This window comes from Rattus norvegicus, chromosome 1 (assembly GCF_021556685.1).
Source record: "Rattus norvegicus strain SHRSP/BbbUtx chromosome 1, alternate assembly SHRSP_T2T, whole genome shotgun sequence".
NCBI lineage: Eukaryota > Metazoa > Chordata > Mammalia > Rodentia > Muridae > Rattus > Rattus norvegicus.
The window spans coordinates 126,579,075-126,599,065 of record NC_141534.1 but is presented as its reverse complement, the minus strand read 5'-3'; the positions used below and the strand labels follow the sequence as shown (position 1 = coordinate 126,599,065).

General features: G+C 42.0%; 1 long non-coding RNA gene across 1 annotated transcript; it reads right to left on the bottom strand.

Moving 5' to 3' along the window:
- Window positions 1–14,365: 14,365 nt before the first annotated feature.
- Window positions 14,366–18,822, bottom strand: LOC148007692 (uncharacterized). Its single transcript, XR_015646811.1, has 3 exons — window positions 18,612–18,822; window positions 15,455–18,340; window positions 14,366–14,781 (listed from the first exon to the last, which is right to left on the bottom strand). It is a non-coding gene; the product is annotated as an uncharacterized LOC148007692 (long non-coding RNA).
- Between the last annotated feature and the right edge of the window lie 1,169 nt (window positions 18,823–19,991).

Genomic DNA, 19,991 nt, shown 5'->3' with positions numbered 1-19,991 from the left:
CTGTAGGACAAGAAATTCAATTTTCTGAAGAAAGAAATTGATGAAGAACTCAGAGATGGGAAAATCTCCCATCCTCATGGTTCCACAGGAATAATATAGTAAAATGGAAAATCTTACTGAAAGAATTCTGCAGATTCAATGCAATCCCCATCAAAATTACAACTCAATTCTTCACAAAGATAAATGGAGCATTTCTCTAATTCATTTGTAACAACAAAATCCTAGTGTAACCAAAACTATTCTCTACAATACTTGAAATTATGGGAAAATCATCATCCCTGATCTTAAGTTCTACTACAGAGAAATATTGATTAAAAACTGCATGGTATTGGTTCAGAGACAGAGAGATTGATCAATGAAAATAACTGCACACCCAGAAATTAACCTACACACCTATGGTCACTTGATCTTTAAAAATTAAGTTAACACCTTTGGAAACAAGACATCCTATTTAACAAATGGTGTTGGTTTAAGTTGGGGTCAGCATGTAGAAAGTGCAAACTGACTTAACTCCTTTTCAAAAGCTCAAGGACAAGTGCATCAAAGACGTCCAGAAAAGAAAAATTAGATCTGGATGCAGAACATGTTTGCTAGGAGTACCTAAATTTATCCACAAAAGTCTAGATTGTCTGGACAAATGCAGACTGTCACACTTTTCTGTTTCTTCAACATGATATAGTCTTGTTCTTTTCAGATGAACTGGAAGTAGACATTACCAATTTTGCTTTAATTTCAAGGTGGATTGGGTAGAGAATTAAGAGCTGGAGACTTGAACATGTTACAATACAAGACTCTGTCCCTGTCCTGTAAAATATGGTTGAGAGCTGGCTGTCCAGAGGGGATTTAATTTTTTTTCAAAACTCACAGGCCTACTAGAAGTTATTCTTTATATGTCCTTTGAGACCTCAGTATGGAAGGCATGAACAGGCTTACTCTGTGGGTTATCACTACTGTGGTGATGCTAAGTTTGGGATCTGTGCCTTTACTGTGATCTTCACATGGGATGTGAAGTGACATCTTTAGGAGGTATATCATACAGGAGAGACACAACTTCCTTAGCTGGACTGTATGGGAAATAACAGGTATGCACTTAAAGAAGCCACCTCTAGAGATGATTCCTGTCATTATTGTGAGCTCCCTTATTCCATACTATGTGTGTAACGAACTCTTTTTTTATTGAAAAAGACAATAGGTTCTACAGTTCCCAGTGATTTGGGAGAAGGGTAGTGAATGGTAAGAAAATTATCTTCATGGCCATATTATGTTGTTTAGAGATAGAAACCTTGCCTAATATGTGAAACATGAGATTTCTCCTGCAGCTCTAGAATGACAATTGAGTGGTGAAAAAATTCATTTCTCTGAAGGAGATTTAACATTTCCATAGCCCTTTGACTCTACTTCTAAGATAGATAAAACTTGGAAGCACCTGTTAGTTTGTCTCTGAGCCAGGTGATGGATAAAATATTTCCAGTAACAATCAGAAACTGGATCTGCTGTTTTATTTTTCGATGAGAAAACAGAGGACATCATTGAGAATTATTTTTCTTCTTATCAAGCAGCACCAAACCCTGCAGTGATTATAAAACTAAATATTTTCTTCGTGTTCTTTTCTTTGATTTCTTTTATACCATGTAGTGTAAATTGGCAGGTATGTTTTTATTTTCCAGTTGTGGTAAATAGACAAGACAGGCTTTTACTATCAAATTAATGTAGGTATGAGTTATATTATTAACACACTTCTTATTAACTTGTGTGCAGTTTACAGATTTGACAAAAGATTAATTGGATAAAATGAAATGGTTACTCCTCTTATTTTTTTTATTTGATGGATTCTAGAAGGCCAGCAAATAGTAGTAATTATTTAAGGTTACTGAAGTTAAATAAATTAATTTCAAAGCGTCAAATACAAGCAATTGAAGCATGCATTAGTTTTAGTCATGATCACTAAATCCAACAGTGTCAGGAGTGTAAAACTTGTTAAAACCTGTGTGTCTACTGCTGAGCTCCACTGTTCAGAACACCTACTGTTATAATCTTCAATACTTTTTTTCTCTTTGGTAAGAATGTTATATAGTACCTTTTTTTCATTCTCTCTTGGTCTTCACTCTTTTATCTCATTTTATAGAGCAGCTCTTTTTTTTCTTTTTTTTTTCTATTTTGTTTTTTGGAGCTGGGGACCGAACCCAGGGCCTTGTGCTTACCACTGAGCTAAATCCCCAGCCCCTACAGAGCAGCTCTTATGTTACATCCTGTCTGGTCTGTTTAGGTAGATCTTCTAGAAATATGACAAATCATATTATCCTAATGGAAAATAGTGTCAATAGAAATGTCTACACAGTAAGTCACAGATTCTTCTGTCCTGATTATGCTTGAGATTATCACCTCTTTTCCCCAACAGATAGGTCCCCTCACAATTATTTTTTAAACCTCTTAAATTTTAAATTTTCACACTGTCTGACTTTGTTCTTATATTCTACTTGATATAAATACAAATGACTCATACTTATGTAGTAAAATATAACTTGAAAGGTGTATATTAATTGACAGTTCATTTTCAAAGTGGTCAGGAATTGACAAATAGCAGTTGCATGTGTCTGAAAACTTGGTGACACATATTGAAATGACTAGTCTGTTGCATGCAGGTAAATTCTATTGGCTAATACTACACTTAGGGCAAAGATATTCATGTGAAATTTAAGAAACAGCAGATTTATCCCAGAAAGATATACACTCTGCCCCTTTGACTTAATGACTGCTGTGTCTACACCCACATAGAATACCAAGGATTATCAAAAGTCCATTACTTGATTTTGAGTGTTCAGCCGACTCTCCACAGATGTTGCATAAAATTGTACTTTAATTAATATGCTCTCAGAGAGATGTAACATATACATGTTAGAAAAGACTAAAAGAAGTATATTCCCTACACATAACTGTGAGAATGTTCATCACAGCTGAGATAGTACTTTGTGGTACATTTTGGGGTTGTGGTTCCCACACTCTGATAAGTTGCATATTTTGTTGGTCTTGTACTATATATCCAAAGAGACCTGTATTGGTAAATATAAGGTAAACTAAGTTAAAAAAAACTGCTGACATAATTTGGGAATAGTGGAGGATGTCTCCATCAATGGGTCTATGAGAGATCAAACAACTCACCTGAAAAATACATTATTTTGAAGGCTTTGTGTCAGAGCAAACTTACAATAGTAGGTCTTGTAATTTAGCTCAATAAAACTCCATAGTGCCAAAGAGATAAGTTCAGCAGAATTCCATGCTGTCATCTTCTTGTATTATTAAGTGAAGTGGTAAGCATTGTTTCTATCTCTATTTGGTAGAAATGCATTTTAATTTTTTCTTTAATTTTGAAATTATATTATAATTTAAATTTCCCTTTCTCTATTCTCCATTCCTTCTTTTAACAATTCTTGTACTTTTTCAAATGCAGACATTTACATCTATAGGTGTGCTTCTTCTTAAAAACAAAAATAAAACAATTTTGTTCTGTATAATGTTACATATGTGTATATTTATGGTTATATATTACTCTATTTTGTAACCAAAGGTTTTCTTCCATTTGGAAAATGATATCTCATTCTCTTAACATTCCTTAGGTTCTTCAAATATTTAATAGGGAGTTAAGGACATGTGGAATTCCTAAGCTCAATTTAACCTGTTTATTTAAAATCTCATGCTTGGAAATCATGCTGGTGAGACTTAGTAAGTCTATTTTATGGCTCTCCTAGATGACATAATCTTTCCATAGATGACATAATCTTTCAGCAAACTGTCCATTTCCTGGGTTTTGCTATCTGTTTTACCCGTCTTTTAAAATGACTCCTGACATAAAGTTGCAGGATATATTTTATATAACTATGTTTTTATGGCTGCATATTGTATGTTGATTATCTGTGTTTTTTCTGAATTTTTTTCTGATGATCTTGTTAGAAAATCTCATTTAAATTCTTGGTGTTTATCTATATACTATTTTATACTTATTATATTATATAGTTGGAATATATAATAGGTTTATTTTTAGATTTTGGATAACTCTCCACACTAATTACCAGTGTGGCTTGAAAAATTTTTGTTGCATTGAAATTAAATGACTTATTCTTTATCCTCACATATCCTATAGCATTTCATGTTAGTTTTGTTGATCTTTGTCCTTCTGACTTAGGTTAATTGAAATCCTAATCTTTATTGGATTTTAGTTTCCAGATCAAAGTATTTAAACAACTGACTAACAGTGGGGAGAAACTGAAGATGATACTCTGCCAGTACAGAAAATAAAGCAAAGCACAGTACGTACTTTCTAAAGAAAGCTCATTGTGAATCTTAGCTTCCAAATTCTACCATGTTTTCCTTCGGATTTTTATAATACTTTTCTTCATCTGGACCCTAACTCTGTGAAATTGATTGAGTTATTGAAGTGGAATTGTTTTTCAAGTTGAGATTTGGAGATATGTGGTATCAGATTGCAGCATCACCCACTATTGAGAATGAAAATTGAAATTCATTATTTTTTGTCTTACCTCCAATAGTTTATATGAAAAAATTATCATTTTAATCAACTGGGTCTGTCCCGCGCTACGTCTCGCCAGCAGGAACGACGCGGCACACACAGGATCCTACTACAGAAAAGCTTTAATGCGTCTTGAGAGGGAGAGCATAAGCTTACAATGCAGAGACGCCGTTTGAGGAATAACCGTCCCTTATATAGGAAACTATCCTCGCCTAGGACGTGTCACTCTCTGACTGGTCGCTGCCAATTATGCCAGATGACGTACCAAAACGTACGTGTCCCTTTGAGTAGGGAAGTTACCAGGCGCCTGCGTATCGCCCTTTTTACTAGGTGCATTCTGCCGGATGCCGGTGCCATCTTGTAATGGAGTTTGTGAGGACAGCTCCTCACATATGTGAGGACAGCTCCTCGGAGAGCTCCTCACATCTCCCCCTTTTCTGTTTTTTTAAGCAAACAGGACACCCAGATATAGGAGGGCGAAGACAGAGGTCATATCCTCGTAAAAAGTTGGCGAACCTGTACAAGAGAGATACCCTTAGGCTGTTGTTGGGACCCAGGGCACTCCCGACCCGTCACACTGCCATTTTTCGAGGGAGGAAAAACTGGGGCAGAAACCCTCATGTAATATGACATGTCTTCCAGGGAGCGTATTTGGTAGAACTTCCCTGTGCGATGCTAAGCTCGTCACCCCTCATTGGCTGCTCAAGCCGGACACTCTAATCCTGTGCAATGAACCGAGGTTCTAGGAGTGCAAGAGCTGTCCAGCCCGTGACCTGTTGCTTGAGCATGGTCAACCAGATATCGGCTGATGCTCCTTGTTCAAGGGCTACAAGCGCCTGGGCGATCACTACTTTGTCCTTTCTTGTTTGAGATCTCAATTTGCAAAGCAACCAGAGGAGTAACACTAATCCACAGCAGAGGATCACTCCAAAAAGTCCCACTCCCACCCATTCCTTGAAATAAGAGACTGCTGAGGTGATCCAGGACGACAATCCCTCCGTCAAAGACAGGTCCATTCGGGTAGAATTTACTTGAATGATGGTCGCTCTCAGTTCTCGAAGTGTCTGTTCAAACTCCGAGGTCCAATTCTGTAACAGATGCTGTGAAAGACTCTTAGACAGATTAGCAGCTCGGGTAAATTTGTCATATTATATGGAGGTGACACAAAGGCCTGGGAGTTTTTGCTCACAGCCAAGCTGGGCCAGTTGCCATAGAATGTCTAATTGCTCTCAGACCAGATCTATACGTTGGTTGACAAGCATAAGGCCTCCCTATATCTGAGTATTGGCCGAGGCCTGTCTGTTCCGAACCACAGAGACAGTGGCCGATAAATCATTGATAGTTTGGGTTGTCTGTACTGAATTTGACAAGGCCAATGCCGAGGCAGTAACCGAGGCAGCGACTGCTGTCGTAGCAATAATGCCAGCAATAATTGCAGAAGTACCAAAATCTCTTTTTCCTCTAAATAAGGTCATGGTCCCCGGGGTATCAACAGGGATCGGGATAAAGCGAGGCATGCGGGTAACTACTGCGCTATTTTATATGAGTAGCTGTCCAGACAGAGGCAGCAGGTTTGATGTTCCCCGTCCAGGAAAATGACAAAAGTCCCTTTTCGCCCTTTCCTCCACGTAGCATCGCCATGGGCGTAAGATCAGTGCAGCTACCATTAACGCAATGTAAGGCCACCACCATAGAGAACTGTGGCGTTAGCCACAATGTCCTCCTCACCAGTTCCCCATGTGGCCTCCCTTAACCAAGCAGAAGATTGATTATATAACATAATGCAAGGGAGATCAAAAGATGTTTTGTTGAATATACCAAAACAAAGGCTGCCCTTAAGGGGAATAGTCCTATTTTCTTTTAGTCGTTCAACCTGTGGATCCTTAGGTAAATAGGCCAACCCTAAATCCCTGTTAGTGGTACATCACCGGCATCGGGAGTGGAAAGGTTGACATTATTCCCCATCGTAGCTCGCCCTGCACCGTTGCTGGCATCCATGGAAGAAGAGTGAGGAGGTGCAGGAGTCCCAGTCCCTTCTTGATCACTTGCTGTGATGCTCCCAGTAAGTCCTCCTGGAATCCATATGGGATTTTCATTGTCCTTTGGAAAAACACAGACAGCTCCCCTGGATCTTATTAAAACAGGATCAGGGCCTTTCCATTCATTTGTTAATACATCCTTCCATTTGACTAATTCTTTTGTCCTCTTGGGCTCTGAGCAATGTCGCTGAGCCGCTGTTTGTCCAGCTTCATCAAGATTTAAAAAATTTAAGGTAAAAAGGGCCAGAGCAGTGGCCACTCGGGGTGTTTGGCGGAGTTCTATCATAATTCCCCTTCTTTGTTTTATTAAATATGATTTGAGCGTCCGATGAGCATGCTCTATGATTCCCTGTCCTTGAGAGTTGTAGGGCAGGCCTGTCAGGTGGGTAACCTGCATCTGAGCACAAAACTGACAGAATTTTTGAGATGTGTAGGCGAGGCCATTTTCAGTTTTTACACATTTTGGCTTTCCCCAAGCACTCCATGCTTCAAGGCAGTGCTGAATGACATGTGTTGTTTTTTCTCCTGTAAGTGGGGTGGCATGTAGAATGCCAGAACATGTGTCTATAGATACATGCACATACTGTAATTTTCCAAAAGTAGAATTATGAGTAACATCCATTTGCCAGATTTGCAATGGCTGTATTCCTCTCGGGTTGACCCCGATGTGAGGAACTGGGAGGAACTGGCAGCACTGTTGGCATTGGGTGACTATATCACGTGCCTCTTTTCTAGTTATAGAGAAGCGGCGGCGTAAAGTTTCTGAGGTGACATGGAAATTGCCATGAAAGGCTTTAGCGGCCTCTAAAGGAGAGGCCAGGGCCACAGCTATCATTTTTGTGGCTTTGTCAGCCAAATCATTCTCTGAACTCATTGGGCCAGGGAGTCCAGAATGGGCCCGTATATGAGTAATGTATACAGGGAACCTTCTATTTAATAGGATAATTTGGATTTTTCGGAAAATATCTGCCACCTTACTAGTGGTTTTAATTATACCGGCGGTTTTAAGAATACTAACAGCATTAATCACATAGGAGGAATCTGAAACAATATTTAGAGGAACCTGGAATTTTTCAATGACCTCCATGACCACTAGGCATTCTACCACTTGGGGTGAGGTTTCAAAATATTGTCGTGAGAATATTTGGGAGTTTACCACATATGCTCCCACCCCTGTTTTTGACCCATTCGTATACACCGTTATCCCCTCCTTTAATGGTCTGTGGGATGTGACGCGAGGGAAAACAATAGGTTGTGATCTTGCAAAACACAATAGGGGGTGTTTAGGATAATGATTATCTATCTTCCCTGTAAAGGATGTGAGCAGCACTGCCCAATCATCAGAGGTAGCGGCTAGAGTTTGGATCTGGTAGGGTGTATATGGGATAATCAAGGATTGGGGTGGAGTCCCAAAATGACAGATGGCAGCTTTTAGGCCCTTAATAGCCAGATGTGCTACTGCGGCTGGATACCAATCAATAATCTTCACAGGGGAAGCATGTGGATGGATCCATAAGAGTGGACCTTGCTGCCATAAAACAGCAGTGGGTAAATCCTTGGTATCTAGTACAAAGAGTGAAAAAGGTAGAGACCAATCAATGCGTTGCAATTGGGCCTGTTTTATGGCATCTTCTACTTTTAGTAAGGCCTTGGTTGCAGCGGGAGTTAGCACACGAGGGGAGGTGATGTGGCCGTCCCCTTCCAATATTTCGAACAAAGGTTTTAATTCCGCGGAAGGGATTTTCAAAAATGGTCTCAACCAGTTGATATCTCCCAAGAGCTTCTGAAAGTCATTAAGAGTATGGAGGTGGTCTCTACGGATTTCCAGTTTCTGGGGTATAATCTTATCAGGGAAAATAATGGATCCTAGAAAATTACCTGTGTCAGCAATTTGGACCTTTTCTGTAGCAATATGTAAGTCCCATTGTTTAAGGGTTTTTTGTAATAAGGAATAGGCTTGTTTGAGTAATTCTAAGTCTTTATGACACCTCAATATATCATCCATATAATGGATTAACAGTAAATTTGGATAGGTCTCCCTGACTGGTTTGAGGGCTTCCTGAACATATAACTGACACATCGTAGGGCTGTTGGCCATGCCCTAAGGTAGGACCTTCCACTGGTATCTTTTATCAGGTTCAGTATGATTAATTGACGGGACAGTAAAAGCAAACCTGGGCCTATCAGGGGGGTAAAGCAGAATAGAGAAAAAACAATCCTTGATATCTATTATTACCAAATTCCAATCTTTTTGTAGGGCCGAGAGTATAGGAAGGCCCCGCTGAATGGGTCCAAGGGATTCCATCTGATTGTTAATGGCCCTCAAGTCAAGAAGTAGTCGCCATTTTCCTGATTTTTTCCTTATTACAAAAATTGGGGTGTTCCAAGGAGAGGTGGAGGGCTCCAAATGTCCCAATCTTAATTGTTCATCCACCAGTCCTGTAGCTGCCTGTAATTTCTCAGAGGTTAATGGCCATTGGGGAACCTACACCGTGTCCTCCATCCTCCATGGTATGGGTCGTGCTGCCCCAATGGTGCCTAGGAAAAACCCAGGCCTTGTTTATGGGGGTTGGCGATCAGTTCAATGGGCGTGAGACAACCCTGTTCTAATCGCCCTAGGCCTTTCCCTTCCTTATAGCCTATCCTTGACATCATGTGGGCCACTTGTGGGGGGTATTCATTAGATAAGGTCAGTCCCATGGTCTGCATAACATCCCTCCCCCAAAGATTAACAGGCAGGGGAAGTACATAAGGAATAAATTTTCCCTGTCGGCCATCGGCAGTTGTCCAAGTTAGAGTGGCAGAGCTGATCATAGGGCATGACTGGTAGCCTAATCCTTGTAGTGAGTGAGAAGATTTTGTGGTAGGCCATGATTGAGGCCACCATTTTGAGGAAATTATACTTTTATCAGCCCCAGTATCCAGTATGCCTTCGAATTTCTTTCCATTAATTTCTAAGCTCAATTTTGGACGGTTGTTAAGGTGAACCACCAAATATGCCGAAACCTGACCAGTGGACCCCATGGGTCCCTTGGTATCCTGTATTGTGGCCTGGGAGCACGGAAGGAGTAATAACTGTGCTATTCTATCTCCTTTACTTATGGAAAAAACCCCATCGGGACTTGAACAAAGTATCTGAATATCAAGAGAGCACTGAGCTTCAACAAGGCCTGGATGGACTATCAGTCCTTGTAGGGCGAGAGATCCTCTCCCAAGGACAAGGCCTATGGTGCCCGGGGGTAGAGGCCCCACAGTCTGAGCAGGAATTAGCTGAATGTCCATCTGGGGCATTAGAAAGGAGTCTGAGGCGGCACGCAGGTCCATTTTTGTGTCGCCTCTTGGGGGACCTCCTCTGCTGGGGTCGTGGCCCTGTGAAAGCGGTTCCCATATCTTTGAGGGCCCTGGGTCCGGGGACCCACCAGCCCGTTTTTTGACATCTCATTAGGTCGAGTCTCCAAAGGAGGGAGTAGTTTGCCTTTAATGTCTCTCACTGATCGGCACTGGTCAGCCCTGTGGTAGCCTTTGCCACATCGGACACAGAGGGTTGCAGACCCCCTGTCTCTTTTTGTCATCCTGCAGTCTCTTTTTAGATGGCCTGTTTTCCCACATTGAAAGCATGATCTTTTATCCGTCCCTTTAAAGGGGCGTCGCTGGAACTGGAGAATGGCAGCCGCCAGGCCTGAGTTAGTAAGGGGTCCTCCAAGTTCCCTGCAAACTCTAAGCCAATCCTGTAGCCCTTTATTTCTTCGGGGGGCTATGGCTGTTCGGCACTCCTGGGTGGCTTGCTCGAAAACGAGCTGTTCTATTAGTGGTGCTGCTTGTTCAGGATCGCCAAAGATTCGTCCTGCAGCCTCTGTCATTCTAGCTACAAAATCCGAGAAATTTTCCTGGGGTCCCTGAACGATATTTGTAAGGTGATTATCAATCCCTCCTCTCCTGGACAGTGCCTTCCAGGCTCTAATAGCCGTGCTGGAGACCTGAGTATAGGCGCCCCAGTGGTAAGCAGACTGATCAGCTGCAAAGCGGCCCTGTCCTGTTAAGAGTTCGAAAGTCCATTCTTGTTGCTCAGGTATTAAGGCCGTAGCATTCGCTCTGGCCTGTGTTTGGGCTGCCTCATACCAGAGCGCTTTCCATTCCATGTATTGGCCCATGCTGGCAAGGGCTGCCTTAGTAATCATCTGCCAATCAGCTGGTGTCAATGCTGTCATGGCCAACCTGTCGAGTTGTGTTAGAGTAAAGTTGGCCGTGACTCCATACTTTCTGATTCTGCTAATTCCTTAATCTGATTATATTCAACAGGGGCATGGACCCGTCCTCCCTCCAGAGTCTCAAAGATAGGAAATGTCATACTCAGCTTTCTTCTCACCCTCTCGGGGACTAGTGAGAAGGCGCGTGAGTGTGTCTCATATGGAGGAGGCGCCGTTGGTGGCGGCCGCGCTAGAAGGCTTCTATTACTTCCCCTACATTCATTGGGGTAATATCTTTCCTCCTCATATTTAGCTTCCTCATCTAGCTCGGCCTCCTCCTCTGAGTCTAAGGTTTTATTTTTAGAGCTTTCAGAACTGTCAAGGTTCAGCGCTTCTAGCTCTTTCACAGGGTATAGGCTGGCTCCCCCTCCTGGTTTATGTGTAGAGGAGGAAGTGCTGGAATCTGAAAATTTCAACACTCCCTTGTCTGAGGACTTACCGGGAGGGCCTTTTTTCTTTCTTAGGACGTCCTTTTTCTTGCGCGCTCCCAACCTCTCACTATGTTCGGTTTCTGACAGAATTTCCCGGACTACCTCGAGAGTGGCCTGTCCTTCTACTACTGCTGCCTTACACATTTCATCCTTTAAACAATTCTTAACCAGCTTCCATATAGCTTTGGTCCCTAGGCGCAGATCCTCTTCTGCCAATTTTCTGTCAAGGTCTTTTCCAAATTTGTTCCATGAGGCAATCGTAAACGAGCCTGAACAGGCAAACCAAGGCGCCACCCTCTCCACCTCCTTCACAAAGTTTTTAAGTGTTCCTCCTCCAATTTTGATGTTCCTCTGCTTTAACACTGTTTCCAAGGCCATGACCACAGACTGTGAGGATCCCATGATGGGCCAGGAATGCCGGCGGCTTATCTACGTCCGTCTGACAAGGCGTGAGGTGAAAGGGTAGAGACGGACACGCTGCTCACTTATGTACGGGAGTCTTATGTGCGCCTCCCCGGACGGTGCCGCTTATCTACGTCGGCCTTATCGCGTCCTTGTTCCTCAACAGTCAAAATCGAAGGTAAAAGGGAGCTGCGCGAAGCTCACTTATATATGAGAAACTGAGACGCGCCTTCAGCTGCTGTGATCATCCTTTTAACAGCGAAAACGGTGAAAACAGAACATAAAGAGTAGGGTGGCTCCCAGGACAAATACTATAGCCTCAACAAATCCTTCCCAAGGCGGTGACAACCCCAGACCAAAGTCCAAGAGAGAGCTGCCTCTCTGAACGTATCTACCTGCAGTTATGAATCCTCCTTGTCGCCAAGGGATCTCTGAAGGTGCTGACGATGGCGAGGTCTTTCCCGGGTTTTCGGCACCAGATGTCCCGCGCTATGTCTCGCCAGCAGGAACGACGCGGCACACACAGGATCCTACTGCAGAAAAGCTTTAATGCGTCTTGAGAGGGAGAGCATAAGCTTACAATGCAGAGACGCCGAGTGAGGAATAACCGTCCCTTATATAGGAAACTATCCTCGCCTAGGACGTGTCACTCTCTGACTGGTCGCTGCCAATTATGCCAGATGACGTACCAAAACGTACGTGTCCCTTTGAGTAGGGAAGTTACCAGGTGCCTGCGTATTGCCCTTTTTACTAGGTGCGTTCTGCCGGATGCCGGTGCCATCTTGTAATGGAGTTTGTGAGGACAGCTCCTCACATCTGTGAGGACAGCTCCTCGGACAGCTCCTCACATGTGTGAGGACAGCTCCTCGGACAGCTCCTCACATCTGTGAGGACAGCTCCTCTGACAGCTCCTCACATGGGTCAAAACATCATGGCTCTAAATAGAGATATCTGGAAATTGTCTTATGGTCCCAACAAAGAAAGGCAAGATAAGGTTATAAGGTGAAGATATTCTACAGGAGAGAAAGTTGAGAACAAAGTATGTGGGTACATGTGTAAGATTAAGAATTCTAGTTTGCCTTCTGACCAATCCACAGAACAGACTTGATCACAATTGACAACTTGCTTACTGTCTAATTGTCAGATTCAAGGTGGACTAAAGATGTGGTAAAGGAATAAGCAAACACAATCCCTTTTTTTTCTCAATATAATTTTCATATTCAAAATACAAATTAGATTGGTTAATGTTTTCAGTTAAATTAGACATCATGTGGCTAAAACTATCTTCAACAATAAAAAGACTTCTGAGAGAATCACTATCCCTTAATTCAAGCAGTATTACAGAGCAAGTGTGATAAAAAAAATGTATGGTATTGGTACAGAGACAGACAAATAGACCAGTGGAATAGAATTGAAGACCCAGAAATTGAAGACCCTCTGGTCACCTGATTTTTGACAAAGGAGCCAAAATCATCCAAAGGAAAAAAGATAGCATTTTCAGCAAATGGTGCTGGTTCAACTGTAGGTCAGCATATAGAAGAATGCAGATCGATCCATTCTTATCACCCTGTACAAATCTTAAGTCCAAGTGGATCAAACCAGATACAACTCAAACTAGTAGAAGAAAAAGTGGGGAAGAATATGGAACACATAGGCACTGGAGAAAATTTCCTGAACAAAACACCAATGGCTTATGCTCTAAGATCAAAAATTGACAAATGGGATCTCATAAAACTGCAAAGCTTCTGTAAGGCAAAGAACACTGTTGTTAGGACAAAACGGCAACCAACAGATTGAGAAAAGATCTTTACCAATCCTACAACTGATAGAGGGCTTAGATCCAAAATATACAAAGAACTCAAGAAGTTAGACCGCAGGGAGACAAATAACCCTATTAAAAATGGGGTTCAGAGCTGAACAAAGAATTCACAGGTGAGGAATGCCAAATGGCTGAGAAACACCCAAAGAAATATTCAACATCTTTAGTCTTAAGGGAAATGCATATCAAAACAACCCTGAGATTTCACCTCACACCAGTGAGAATGGCTAAGATCAAAAACTCAGGTGACAGAAGATGCTGGCGAGGATGGGGAGAAAGAGCAACACTCCTCCATTGTTGGTGGGATTGCAGACTGGTACAACCATTCTGGAAATCAGTCTGGAGGCTCCTCAGAAAACTGGACATTGAACTACCTGAAGACCCAGCTACACCTCTCTTGGGCATATACCCAAAAGACGCCCCAACATATAACAAAGATGCTCCACTATGTTCATAGCAGACTTATTTATAGTAGCCAGAAGCTGGATAGAACTCAGATGCCCTTGAACAGGGGAATGGATACAGAAAATGTTGTTCATCTACACAATGGAATACTACTCAGCTATCAAAAACAATGACTGTATGAAATTCATAGGCAAATGGATGGATTTGGAAAATATCCTGAGTGAGGTAACCCCATCACAGAAAAACACACATGATATGCACTCATTGATAAGTGGATATTAGCCCAAATGCTTGAATTACCCTAGATGCACAGAACACATGAAGCTCAAGAAGGATGACCAAAATGTGAATGCTTCACTCCTTCTTTAAAAGGGGAACAAAAATACCCTTTGCAGGGAATAGGGAGGCAAAGTTTAGAATAGAGACTGAAGGAACACCCATTCAGAGCCTGTCCCACATGTGATTCATACATATACAGCCACCAAAGTAGATAAGATGTGTTGCGCCCACCTCGTCCAGTAAGGAAGATGCAACACCATCGGATCCTTGTCAACAGTCTTTATTGCAGGACACCTTCATTGCTGATACGGGGAACCCAAGCAGCAATAGCACTCGCTTCATATAGACAGCAGGCTGAGGCTATGCTAATTGTCCTTCAGGGCTTGGCAGAGCATGAATCAACTCATTAGCATGGTACTGCTCCCTCAGTAGCATATTACCGGCCAACTGATGCCAGGTGCAAAGCCTGCCCATGCGCAGTACCGTTGTTTACCACAGGAGGGCACCCTACATTTCCCCCTTTTTTGTTTTACTAGAATGAGGCTGGTGTAGGCCTCTTCAGTTACGTCCATCTGCTGTGGTCCTGTCTTAGGTCCTTCCTCTATGTCACAGTATTATCCTTCGTAGGGTAACCCTATCGCCACCGGGCCCCGTGTCTTAGATTGGTCTGTGCATGAGGAAAGTTGCCCGTCTCTGGATACTGCAGTGCTGTGTGACAGTAACTGCTAAACGACCTAGGGCGAACTCTACAAAAGAGGCCAGCCAGAAAATGAGTTAGTGGGGAAATCATGATCACCCTATCGCGTGCAATGAGGAAATTTCAGCGATGTAGAAGGGCTGATCAAAGAATCATTGAGTCTCTCTCATCCCAGTGCAATGGAGCCACAAATCCATGGGGTGCAAGAGCAGGGAACTCAGATGTCGACTAATTTTTGAGGATAGATAACCAAATTTCAGGGGAGGCCCCTTGTTCAATGGCCACAAGTGCTTGAGTAATAACGACCTTGTCACGTTTCTGTTGTGATCTGAGTTTGGAAACCAACCATAGCATTAACACCAATCCATAGCATAGGGCTGCACCAAACAGAGCCACTCCCGATAAGTAGTGGGCACCTCATCTGGTTCTCCTCAGCTGCTACCACCAAGGGCCGTAGTCAAGCCACTCCTATAATAAAATTTAGAAGCAACTACACCAGAAAGTTCACCCACTGTGCTTGCCTAACAATAGACTGGGGGAGGGTAACTCCAGACACTGCAGACACAATGGCTGCAGCAGTAATGGGTGCTACAATAGCAGCGAAAATAACAAGGTCTTTCCCAGGACAGTTCAGGATCAGCCATTCTTTTCTGGAACAACCAGCAGGCAATGGAACCATGTCTGAGATCTGCATAACCAGGGCAGAGTTCCCCAGTCCACAGCAGCTTCACACAGATGGCATTCCTGTGAAGCTACAGACTGCAAGATGACAACACCAGTTAAGGCAGCAAGAGTCGCCAGGGGAATGAGGGGGGCAGTAATGGCTGGAGTCCAGTCCTCTCCAGCAAGCAGCAGTGCACAGAGGGTCTGAGTGTAGGCCACAGTGGGGCGGGACACACACAGTGGTAACACTGACTGCAGCAATGCCAAAATCTCTGTGATGACAAAAGATAAGGGGGAATCTTCCATTTTCCTCTCAGGGCAGAGGAATGACTCTAGGGAACGGAACCACGAGAGCTGAATCTTCAGGCAACCAGGATCAGCAAGTCTCAGCAACCACCTCTGGCAGCTGGCATACTCTTGTAGCATCCTGTAGAAAAAAACACAAACATTCCCTCTTCCCCATATAAAATACCTGGACAGGATCATGTCAATATGTGGATCTTTCTATTTCACCTAGGCAGAAGTATGCCTAGTTGTAGGGTGCCATAAACTTTGGCATCCAAATTTTAAAATTGAAATAAAAGGAGCATTATTTAGCATACAGGGATAACTCCCCCTTTTTATTTATTAAGATATAGATTGTCTAGTATCATTGTCCTCCCTCGTTAAGGGGTCCAGGCAATCCAGCTTGAGTTCTTAAATGTCCTATAAAGGAACAGTACTTAGTGTTCTTAACCACTAAGTCATCTCTCTAGCACCTCACAAACTTTATTTACCTAAACATAAGTATTAATTAGAAATGTTAAATCTTGTAAATATTGTCTAATTTCAGTCTTACTAGAAATCCCTGAGCTGGCATGGTGAGGCTGGGCGTTGAAAGTAAGCAAATGGAGTCTTCCTCTTTTCATATCAACTCTATTATCATTTTCAAAGAGCTGGGTCTATGGGTTTGTTTAGTTGTCTGAGCCAGAGCACTGAAAGGACAGTGAGTTGTCAGACAATTCACACTGAAATCATCACTCAGTGATTTCATGTAGAAAACTTGTCTCTAATAAGCACATTTCCTATGGGTTGCATGCACAAATATACAGGAAGTACAAAATCATGCAAAGAGTAAAATTATCAATTTTGCCTGAAAAATTTGTATATGTAATAGGCCAAATATCAGTATTTTGTAAAACCAATTAACTGTAGTTTGGAATAAGATATGTTTTACCAGGTTTCTTTTTAAAATACTTCCATGACTCTAGCCTACAATTCTGTATTAACACAACTGAAGCTTTATTTCCAATGAGGATAACAAACAAAGACCTAAGTCCTCTGGTAAGGTGAGGTACTTAGCCAATTAACATATCCTTAGAAGTTTAAAACTAGTTTCAAATATTCTTTTCTGGAGTAGTGTAACAGCTACTCCCCAAATATTAAAGCTCATTTTGAGAGCAAAGATTTGTAGTAAAAATTTCCATATACACTGAAAGATTTAAGTTCTAACTTCTTACATTGAAGAAGCAACAAAATCACATAAGAGAAGGCTGTTAGCCATTTAAAATTTTTAATGATATCACTTTATAGGCTGTCTAAAATTATAAGCAAGCTCACGAAATGAAAACTCAAAATCAATCCTCTAAATCTATCTTGAAATGGCAGTTGGAGTAAACAAACTGGCTGTAGTGCTCTCACAAGTTCTAAAACCTCATCAATCCTTTGTAAATCCTGTAACAATCTCTACCTGTTTGATTTTTTCTCAATTATAAATAAGTTTGAGTTAGTCAATGTAACACTGGCAATCCTTAATCACAATTTTTAAGTACTCCTTGTAACACCAGAGCACAACCACAATGTCACCTGAGTTCTGAGTCATGACTAGGCAGCTGTCCTTGGGGCAGTAGAATTAGCATCAAAATACAGATAACTCCAGGGCAAACCACAACTTTGGAAAGCAAAACTCAACCTCCAACAAATGATCTAGTCTCCAAAATCCAGTCTCCAAAACACCGAGTCTATATTCATGCTACAAAGTTTGACTGCCAATTCCTACATATGAACGCATGATGGTGCGGTCTCCAATACCCCAACAAAGAGACATTGCCTTAAAATCTTTTAGAAGCCTGGTTTCTACGATAAGATTTCCATAAAAATATCATCCCAATTTAGACCTGTTTCCCTAGATTGGCTCATGCCACATGCTGTGTAGAATAACTCCATCTAAATTTGCCAGTTTTATGTCAACTTTCTGTTACCGATGTTACATTTTTTAAACCATATCCAATAACTTAAAAGCCAATAGTCCATAAACAAGGCATGTAGAGAATATTTATACATTTAAAACCAATCAGAAACAAAATTGAAGTGGCTACACATATCTTAGCTACAGGTGCAAGACTCCAAGGGCTGATTGAAACTGCTTTTTTAAGAGAAGTACCTTGTCACCTGCTAAATCTCCTTGAGACCAGGAATCCAAGTAGGCACACTCTATACAGTTCTCAAGATAAAAGTTTATCTTTTTGTTTGATTCTCCTGAATAAATTTTTCAGGTGGTCTACCTCTATCAAATCTGATCAGTATGACTCTGTGAGGTTTCTAGAGCCTAATCACACCTTTTACAAGCACAAAGACAAAATCTTTCTCCCAAAATACTGTGTTCCTTTTATCTCCTTTTCTTTTCTTTTTTTCTTTCAAGACCTTTTCTCCCTCCGACATACTTTCGTGTTGCTCTGCAAGGACCCTATGACCTGTCCTAACGGCTTCCTCACTTTGTTTATCCTCCAAGCAGGCAGGGACCATTCGCCAAAGAGGTTTTGGTCCGGGCTTAAGCTTGCCATCTGTGGCTTCTCTATCCCTCACAAAGAAGAAAAGAAACAAAATTACAAGTCCTACCCACAAAGGATCAATTGGAAACAACATTGCCATAGTTCCCAAACCTTTACGCCTCTATACCAAGGCTTTCAACTTCACAAACCTCTCGGCCTCTATACCAAGGCTTTCAACTTCACTAACCTCTTGGCCTCTATACCAAGGCTTTCAACTTCTCTGCTTACCTTCAGAGAACTTTATTCTTCATCTCTGCTTACCTCCAGAGAACTTTATTCATCATCTCTGCTTACCTCCAGAGAACCTTATCTTCCCTTATCCGGGAATTTTCCGACGTTGCCATCCTGAAGCTGAAGACTTCTGGATCCACGAGAATATTCTCGAGTCACCGTACGGGCCACCAGTTGTCTTGCCCACCTCGTCCAGTAAGGAAGACGCAACACCATCGGATCCTTGTCAACAGCCTTTATTGCAGGACACCTTCATTGCTGATAGGGGGAACCCAAGCAGCAAGAGCACTCGCCTCATATAGACAGCAGGCTGAGGCTATGCTAATTGTCATGAATCAACTCATTAGCATGGTATTGCTCCCTCATTAGCATATTACTGGCCAACTGATGCCCAGGTTCAAAGCCTGCCCATGCGCAGTACCGTTTTTTACCACAGGAGGGCACCCTACAAAGATGGATGAAGCAAAGAAGTGCAAGCTGACAAAAAAAAAGATGTAGATCTTTCCTGAGAGACACACTGAGAATACGGCAAATACATAGTCGAATGTCAGCAGCGAAACACTGAACTGAGAACAGGACCCCCATTGAAGCAATCAGAGAAAGGACTGAAAGAGCTTGAAGGTGCTTGTGACCCCATATGAACAACAATGCCAAGCAGCCAGAGCTTCCAGGGACTAAGCCACTACTGAAAGAATATTCATGGACTGCCCCTGGGCTCCAACCTCATAGGTAGCAATGAATAGCCTAGTAAGAGAACCACTGGAAGGGGAAGACCTTGGTCATGACAAGGCTGAACCCCGAGTGAACCTGATTATTGGGGGGAGGGCGTTAATGGGGGCAGGATGGGGAGGGGAACACCCATATAGAAGGGGAGAGGGAGCGACTAAGGGATGTTGGCCCAGAAACTTGGAAAGGTTATAACAATTGAAATGTAAATAAGAAATACCCAAGTTAATAAACATGGAGGAAAAAAAACGGACATCATGATCTCAAAAATAGTCAAATGTTGAAACTCTTGTCCACAATTAAAATTTTCTGGGTCCATGATCCTCTGTTCCTTGAGATATTTTCTTGTTGAAAAAGCAGTGCAGAGAGATTTATACAACCAGAGAATAACCTAAAAGAAGCACATATCTAGGCTTCCATTTAGAGGTAGACATATGCACTCACCAATTATGGTATTATTTCCTTGATGGTGTGTGTTGAGTGCCACTCACAGAGTTCCATAATTTTTCATGCCAATCTCTGTTCTTAATGTATGACCAAATAAATAAAATTAATATTGTAAACTTTATATTCATTATCAATAGGGCAGGTACAATGATCATGCAAGTATTACTGAATCACTTAGAGATTTCTTTATGTGGATATATTATTCTTTGCTTATTGAGCTCAAATGGAAGTGGGTTAACTTGAGATCATGAGAAGAAATGTTGATTAACA